The sequence below is a fragment of the Rattus norvegicus genome, chromosome 14 (assembly GCF_036323735.1).
Source record: "Rattus norvegicus strain BN/NHsdMcwi chromosome 14, GRCr8, whole genome shotgun sequence".
NCBI classification, from domain to species: domain Eukaryota; kingdom Metazoa; phylum Chordata; class Mammalia; order Rodentia; family Muridae; genus Rattus; species Rattus norvegicus.
Window position 1 is genome coordinate 43691020 of NC_086032.1, and position 8987 is coordinate 43700006.

Consider the following 8987-nt stretch of genomic DNA (forward strand, 5'->3'; position numbering starts at 1 on the left):
GTTGCTTACTCATTGTTTGCCTTCTAAGCCTTACTTTTCTGGTCTGGAAAAATGATTTTGAGGCTAGCCTGGGCTACCTATGAAGAGACTGTGTCTCAAAAAGAGCAAACTAAACAAAAAAGAAAAGAACAAAAAATGGCTGGTAACACCGGTGTTATCCCAGAATCACATGGTGGAAAGAGAGAACATCCTTCGGTGAGTGGTCTCTGACTCCACAAGGGAATCTGTGCAAGTGGGAACCCTCCACACACAATGAATGAATGAATGAATGAATGAATGAGAACATTTCGCTTGAAGAAAAACTATCTGTGAACTTGATTAATAAGTGCTATGAATTTTGCGGCAGCATCAACACACACAAGAAGGACTTACAGACACACATGTCTCCTGGTGACCACAGTCCTTTGTAATAGGTTTCAGACACTACTTGCTTGTTGTGGTTCTCAATGAACACAGAATGGACAATTGTCTGTTTTAGAGGCTCAAGGGAAGAGGAGTGGGGAGTAACTGCTAATGCAGAAGAGGATTCTCTTGGAGGTGAAAAGAATATTCTACAGTTGAGGGGTGTCTGGCTGTATAGATGTGTTAATACACCAAATACCACTAACCAGAATGCCTAAACAGAGGAAGTATATTTTATGATTTGTAAACTGTAGCTTACTATGCTAATAAGTAATTCTAGTGGTCAACTGGACAGCTCTCCACAACTTATTGTTTCCTCCTTTCTTTTTTTCTTCCTTTCTTCCTAACTCTCTCCCTTCCTTCCTACCTAACTTCCTCTTTCTCTTTCTGACTGTCCTGGAACTTAATCTGTAGACCAGGCTGGCCTCAAACTCAGAGATCCACCAGTCTCTGCCTCTCAAGTGCTGGGATTTCTTAACAGCAGGTCTCCCTATCTTATGTATTTCTTACAACAAATCCTACATTTCTCCCAATAACAGGCTTTAAATCTCAGTGCTGCTGTCCAGGAAAACTTCACCCTCTTAAGAATATATAGTACATAGAAGTCAAGGGTTCTAGAGAGAATCTACTACTGCGATTTTCCTAAACCAGTCTACTTTCTCACTTCATTATAAATGCTTGTCTTTATGTCTTCAGACAGGTAGTTCTCACCCTTTATCAAGGAAGATTATTTGCAGCAGATGGACATCATTTCAGAAACCCCCAAATGGTCAAAAGTTGTCTGTGAGGATGCCTGACCCCAGTTAATACATTAACAATGTAACTCTTACACCTAAGACTCAGGAGACACTGTGGGAGGGAGGGCAGAAAGATTATAAGAGCCAGTGGACCAGGATGTCTGCTGTGAGATCATATTTTCCATAGAAGTCAGGGAAGCTGCACCCAAGAGATCTTAACAACATAGTCACCCAATCAAGACCCGCATAATGAAACACCAGCTGACCTGCAGAAGTAGGAAGCAGAAGTCTCACAAGCCTCCGTCCCTAAATGAAGGGCTTCGGGCAATTAGTGGTTACTGATGAGACAGCCTTCTTCAAGGATGAGCCCACCCTGGTAAGTTACCCAATCCCAAGCAGTCAGCCATTAGCAAACAGACATGTGAGTAACACTAAATGGACTCAGCAGGTATGTACACATGTGTATTTACATATTTACATATAGATACCTATATATGTCATAATAATTGAAGAAGAGATTAGGAATTTGAGGAGTGGGGGACATGTGAGTAGGGAGAAAACAGTGGAAATGATGCAAATAAAGTACTCGCGCATAAAATTCTCAAATCAAAACTTTGAATTAAAACAGAAACTATAAAACACCAGAGCTATGATTTACTGAGCGCTCACAGTAGCCAGGCTATGCAAACATATCGTTTCCTCTAAGCTAGGTGTGGCGAGTTCCATTTTCCAGATCAGAAAACCGAGGTTTAGAGGGCATATCTTCAGTAAATTAGACTTAAAGTTGGAGAAATGTCTGACCTTGAGACTGGATCCCATCAGAGCCTTGGTGTTCAAAAACCACGGACATTTTCCCACTCCTTTTCCCTGCTGGGTCCTCGGTGTGGAGTGGCTCAAGGTTCCACTGTTGGGCTCTTCTTCTCCTCTTCAGCTATTCCCCAAATCGGCATTCTACTGATTCTATTTATATGGTTGTCCTAGAGGCATCCCAGAGGGTCTCTATCCCTAGCCCCATTGAAGTGAAGCCATACCCATCCATCGCCCTCCGAATCTGACGCTCTAATCTCGTTAGGCTTAGCTCCCACAATTTCATTCCAAACTTTAAATGAGACGACAATACTGTCTGCAGACACATTCACAACAGACTGCAGCTGGCTATTAAAACCTAATACTCCACAACAGGCGGGCCCAGAAGACACGCCCTTCACTAAAACTGTAAGATACAACACGGTGGGATGGGTGGCAGCACTTTGGAAGGGCTTTACCATTGCCCTTCTCCTTTACAACCTCAGGGTTCAAGACACTGCTGCTCAATTGCATGAATTAAATGTAATGGGTTTAATTGGGCCCAGAGTGGCTTGGTCCCCAGAGTAGCACTGAATCACCGATGGCCAGGTGAGCTGGAGGTCGTTACTGTAACAGGCAGTGGAGACAACAGTTTCTATGGTGGCATGCATGACTCTATGGACATTGGTATGGCTAGTCAATCAGATACCTGCTAAGTATTTATTCTTTCTGTCTTTGTCTAATACATTGTTTTGCTAACACATTTAAGGTCCAGGAAAAACCATCACTTCTTCATTCGTTGTCTCCCACCTAGATTTAATATTTCTTCTGAATTCCCAGAAGGCTTTGCTTCTGCTTCATCTTGGACAAACAACTATCTGAATAAAGTTACTTGAGATATTCTTCTTATTATACTGAAAATCCAAGGGAGACAAGGATCTTGGCTATATGTAACATATTATATTAAGTATGATTTTCTCAATTATCAATGCATTATAATATATTAACATGTATATTACACATGTGTTTCAGGATATATTAGAAAGCTCAAGAAACATGTTCAACACTTAAGACCACACAGAGAAGGCCTTATGGCAGTAGTTTCAAATGACACTATGATGAGACAGTCCTTCCCATCTCAGATGTGCTCTGCCACTATAATGAATTCCTGAAATAGTCAGTCTGTGGAGATGAAAGGGTTACTTTGAGTCACACCTTGGGAGGTCTGTGCCCGGTTAGTCCCTAACTTTGGAGTGAGGTCACACACTTGTAACAGGAAAGAATGTCATTCTGGGGCTTCCCAGTCAGGAAGCAAACCGATGAACTGGATGAACTGGGTCTCGCTCTCCAGCGACTGGTGTTCCTCCTCCTGGGTCTCACCTCTGAAGTTCCCACCTCCCTCAGTGCCAACTTAGGGACTAAGCTATAAGTACATGGGCCTTGGGAGGAAACTCTGGCTATAAATTCTAAAATTAAGTTAGAATTAAGAAAAGGAGATCCTTTTAAACCGAAGTTGGGATGTCAACACTCCTGAAAGCAAGTCTACAGCTGGGAAAGCCAAAGGTTGTTCATGCTGCTCTAACTGGTGTCTGAGACCTAAGGCAGTCAGTGTTGGGTGTGGGAGATCAAGGAGTCGGTCCAAAACCCCGCTGAAGCAGTAACGATGGCTCTGGGCCATCGTTGGGTTAAGGGAGCAAAATGGAACGGACTGGACATCAGGGAACACTTGCAAAGGTATTGTCAGTGGGGAGCCAATAACAAGAACTTCTCTGTGAGTTGGGCCTGGCCTGGAGTAAGGGGTTGGCAAAGTACAACCTGCTGGTCAAATCTTGCCCTTTGCCCTTCTGTGCCTGGGCAAATAAAATTTTATTGAACGTAAGTGAGCCTTTCTGTTCACGTGCAGTCATTACTTCTCGATAATGGCGGACCATTGAAGAGGCCACACGGACCATGTGCCTGTAAAGCCGCAGACACAGAAATACTTACTGCCTAAGCTAGCACATGGACCACTATCTAGCCCCAGTGGGCTCCCAAAGAGTGAGAAAGATCGTTCTTACTCTTGTCTTCTTGCCTGATCTTCCAGATATAACCTAGAGATCCAGAAGAAACAGCAAGCACATCCACACATCAACATCATTTTTATCTCTGATTTTGTTTGTTTTATTTTGGTTTTGTCAACTACAGGTAGTCATAGACCTTATCTGATACTTTGATTTCTTTTTAAACTAATTTGAATATCCTTATTATTAATCTGGATAATTAAGAAGCTCCAAGCAATATTTTTTTAGCTTTTTTTTTTTTTTTTTTGAGACAGGGTCATACTACGTAGACTGGCCTAGAACTTCCTTTGTAAACCAGGCTAGTCTCAAACTCACAGAGATCTGCCCACTTCTGCCTCCTGAGTGCTGGGATTAAAGACATATCCCTGTACAGCAAGTTGACCTTTCTGTTAGCAGGGATATAGATAAACATTTGTGGGCAAACCACATACTTCCATGATTCTAACGCTCACAGGTATTCTAACATACCTAGCATCTAGCATGTGTCATATGACCTAGTGCATGCTAATATATTTTCACTTGTACCTTACGATGACTGGCTAATATCTATGTGGCTCAGCCCAGGCACACAATCTCAGCGGTGTTTAGTAAGCGTTCCCGGTTTATCACTGGGTGTCTACCCTTTGAGAGGTCTCAGCCGTCATCCTCTTGGATGGATGTTTTAGGGTTTTTAGGTTATGGCAAACTGCATAAGCCTGGGTCAAAATTTATTTCCACATGGCATGGCAAGTCCTTAAGACATGTGCTTCCAATAGACACAATGCCCTGGTGTCCTCTGTCTTTTATGTCCAGGGTCTGAGATTGTATCAAGGCCAACAGCCCATGGTCCTTCGGGCTGGATTTTTCCCTAGCTTCTTGCTGACTGCCGAACTCTAAAACCTGAAGTTAGCTGGGCACAAGCTCAGCCCTGGCTCTGTGTACAGGCCTAAAAGGATGATGGGCGAGGACCACAGGCTTCCAGGGACAGGTTATAACCAAACCTGACTGCACGCATGCGCATAAGTAAGCATTCGGCAGAAGCCCAGGGAGACGCGTGGGAGGTCTCAGAGGGAAGCAGCAGACAGCAGGAGCCCCAGCCCGCCGGCTACCTCTGGTGGCCAAATGTCCGTCAGTTAGTTCACCTTAAGTACAGAAAGACTGCTGCAGTTAAAGGCCTCCTCTTGCTGTCTGTGTTGTATTCAACCAACAGCAAAAACCAGCCCTTCAGAAGCGAAGAATCATCCATAAGGCATTCAGTGGCGGTTGTTAAAATGAATTTACAAAATGCCTACACTGCACAAAGACCAACACGATTATGGGGATGAGACCTGTTTTAACTTCTAGTTATATTCCTAATCGTATTCATTTAATTATTTTAATCTTTTCTGTTTTCTGTTACAGGTCTGATTTTTCTCCAGTACCTACCAAAACAAAGAACAAAACAATAATCCTCCCCCCTTTTCTTTCTTTTTTTGCTTTTTTTTTTTAAAGATGGGATGTCATTTAGCCTAGGCTGGCCATCTATATAGCCAAGGATGACCCTGCACCTTTGACTCTCCTGCGGTCACCACCAGAGTGTTCAGATTACAGGCATTCACCAACACTCCTGTTTTATGCACTGCTGTGGATGCAACTGGGACTTCAGATATTCTAGGCAAGCACTCTGACAACTGACCGACATCCCAAGCCCCTCTGTCTGTTTGTTCTGACAGACCTTCACTGGTTCTGGATGATACCGTGATGGAGAACATGTCATTGGTTTTAAGACTGTGCCTTTATGTCTGTCACCACCAGAAACTGTGTTCTAAATGGACAGCTGTTTCTGAGCAGGGACCAGGGCAGGGCATGGGGACTCAGTGAGCACCATGTGTCCTGGATAGGTTCTGCTCATCCAGTCTGCACAGTTAGAGGTCTTTTCCGCTTTGGGTTTGAAACACTGATCTCTGCAGCCGTGTCGGTGGCTTTGACCCACAGAAACAAGGAAGCTGCTTCAGAAAACTCCAAGGAGAGGAGGGGGGGTGCATAATGAAGCCATTGTGGGTTGGGAATAAGTTAGTTTTTCACGAGCAAATTTATTCATCATCTAAAATGCCCCGAGAACCATTGGAGCAGCTATATCATGGCACCCCAAGTAAGTGCATAGGGACTGCATTTTAGAAATGAGAAATGCGTGATAGCTAGGACAGAACCATTAAAAAGCCATCCAGGAATGGTGTGTGGCTCAGTGAGAGAGTGCTTGCCTAGCATTCACAAGGCACTGGGTTTGATACCTGACACTGAAAAAAAATTAAATTAATAGAAGGAAGGAAAACTAGAGAGATAACTAGGCAAACCAGCGTAATAACAACGCCCTGAACCAGAGCAAGGGAGACTCCTGACCATCCCTTTGGCATGAGTATTCAGGCTGGCGAGAATATGTGCAAATACCTAACATCAGAAATGAGCTCTAGATGTCAGGATGCACATCCGTGTGTCTGAGACCAGCGGCTGCACAGAGAAACAGTGAGTAGGAGTCTGAAGTGGAACGCCCAAACAGCGGCCTCTGGGCCTGGCTGCAGTGTCTTTTTGTAGGCAAACAGCTCACTCATTCTCACTGGGCTTCCAGCTCCCTCCTCTGGGAAGCTCCAATGGATGACCTGATCTGGAAACTTTGTTCCCAAGTCCTGACTGCAGAGGAAAATGAGGAGAGGGTTTCAAGGTTTCCATAAGTCTAAATTTATTGGAAGTAAACTCCTCCTTCGTCGGGCCACTTAGCACCTGTGCTTTTCTTGGTGTTAAAATGTCATGAAAACTTAGTGACAGTTGATGGCTTACTTTCTAAGTGGCCTCACTTGGCGAGATACAAACGTGGTTACATGATATCCGTCCCAGATTGCCTTTCTTACTTTACAAAAGTGTGACTCAGAGAAGAACCAGGGTAAACCCACAGAGGCACCCAGGTCTGTCCAGTTTTCACAGCGCACACACTCAGACCCCAGGCCTGTGTTTACACCTGGCAGGTATTTTTGGAAGCACAGATAAGAACTGTATAAACTAAGTGGGGGCTAGAGAGATGGTTCAGTGGTTAAGAGTACAGGCTGCTCTTCCAGAGGACTTGTGTGGGTTGGGTTTCCAGCACCCACATAGCAGCTCAAAATTCCAGCCCCGGAAGGAATCAAGCGCCCTCTTCTGGCCTCAGCTGGTACTGCTTGTACATACTCCCCACCCCCACCCCCACACATGCAGGCAAAAACACCCACCCACCCGCCCAAACAAATACTAGCAGGGGTGTTTGTGTGGCCCTTCACAGTCAAAGACCACCCTATCTCTTGCAACTCAACAGTTTTTACACTTTTGTCTCTCCTCACTGGTCCTCAGTCCTCACACTGCTCTGTGGCCCCAGCTCGGTGGCCCAGGCTGGCTGCCTCCACTGACTGATGTTGCCAGGCCAATTCCTGTTCCCGTGGCTACCCAGCATCTAGTGTCATCCTTAATTTTGAAGTTGCTCTTTGTCTACTCCGTATCCTCCTAAGACTTAACTGCTCCTGTGTCTCTTCTGAGATTCATGGACTTCTCTAATGCCTTTAGACGTCTCTACTATGTCACCCTTCAAGCTTGTGAACCACGAGACCTTGCTTCGTTCTGACCCACAAATATTTACTCAAATGAAATATACTGTGTTTGATATTGATCTGAAAGAAAACGGTGTTTCACATCAGCCTGCTCTGATGAAAGAAATAGCTACTTACACCTTTGAACCCCACCCCCCACACCCCAGTTCCTTCTACATCGGCTCAGTTGTGCTTCATATCCTACCCCTGGAGTTTCATTCCACCGCTGGCAGCTTTCAATGTACAAAGTTAATCAGACTATTTCAGGATTGATAGCGGAAATGAAGGAGAAAGCGTAGGAATATGTATGGGGAGGAAAGAGCCTCTAGGAAGCCCGGAGGGCTCTCAGGATGGCTCTTATTCTGGTGTCCCAGGGAGGAGTTCAAATGATTTTAAAAGCCATCAGCTTCTATCAAGAGGTTCAGGATGGACACTGGAAGTACGGCCCAGATAGTGCTCCCATAGTCTGCCGAAAGTCCTCCTCCTTTAAGAAAAGTCAGTGAAATCCAAGTGCAGACTGACTGATGGCTGGGAAATACTCACCGGAGTGCTTGGAGAAGACAAGTCAGCTGGGTAAAGGGGCTGCCTTTGGGGTGAGTAAGAGGGAGCCCAAGAGGGTCCTGGGAATGCACGATGTGCTAGCCTAGGATGCTGCAGGGGCAGGAGAGGAGGCATGCTGGGGGACACACCAAGGAGGGATGATAGACCAGGATGGAGGTCAAGCCCTGGAGCTCGGTTTTCCGAGGGTGAGGGCAGGCCCACCCTAGGAATGGAGATCTTTGGCAAGAACTGGATACCTCAGAGCCTCGCGCAGGAAGGACCCTACCGCCCGCCCAGACTTGGGACACTTGGGGAAACTTTTCAGACTGGCTTGTGCGGAGACTCTGGCAGCGGACTCCGCGGAGCTCCAGGCGGGACGAGGGTGCAGACCCGGCGTGCGGGCGTGTGGGTGTGTGCATGAGCGTGGACACGGAGCGACACACACTCACACACACACACTCACACGCCCGCACCCACGCAGGGCCCTCGGCCGCGCCGCCCACGCCTCCCCCGACCTTCGTCCCCAAGCAAGTTCCTTTCTACGGACCATTCTCCTCCGGTGACTTCTCAGGACCCCGCAGAAGTCAGGGATGGCTGTGCTCTGGTCCCCTCCCGCCCGGGAAGGGGATGGGGAGAGGGCGCCCCGGGCTCTTACCGCTTGGCTGGCCGAGTGCGCGCCGGAGCCCCGGGTCCCGCCCCGCCACGTCGGCAGGACCAGCGGGGACGCGACCGCAGGGGAGGGACCGGCCGAGCTGCCCCGCCCCGGGCCGCCCTCCTCCGCCCCTGCCCGGCCCCACTGCGCCCTGACCTGCTGCGAACTCCGCGCACCCAGCTCGGTGGTCCCGGTAGAGCGCGGGGTCCCCTGCCTTCCTACGGGGAAGCCTTGCACGTTG

At 46.9% G+C, this 8987-nt stretch overlaps 1 protein-coding gene across 3 annotated transcripts in view; it reads right to left on the reverse strand.

Moving 5' to 3' along the window:
* Fam114a1 (family with sequence similarity 114, member A1) overlaps positions 1 to 8781 on the reverse strand; it is a 70452-nt gene extending 61671 nt beyond the window's left edge. The window contains exon 1 of one of the 3 annotated variants that reach the window (XM_039092750.2): positions 8642 to 8781. The gene's annotated coding sequence lies outside the window, so the exon portion shown is untranslated. Of the gene's footprint in view, positions 1 to 8097; positions 8439 to 8641 lie in introns of those variants that run through there. The other 2 variants (XM_039092749.2, NM_001399036.1) reach the window with 2 other exon arrangements.
* Between the last annotated feature and the right edge of the window lie 206 nt (positions 8782 to 8987).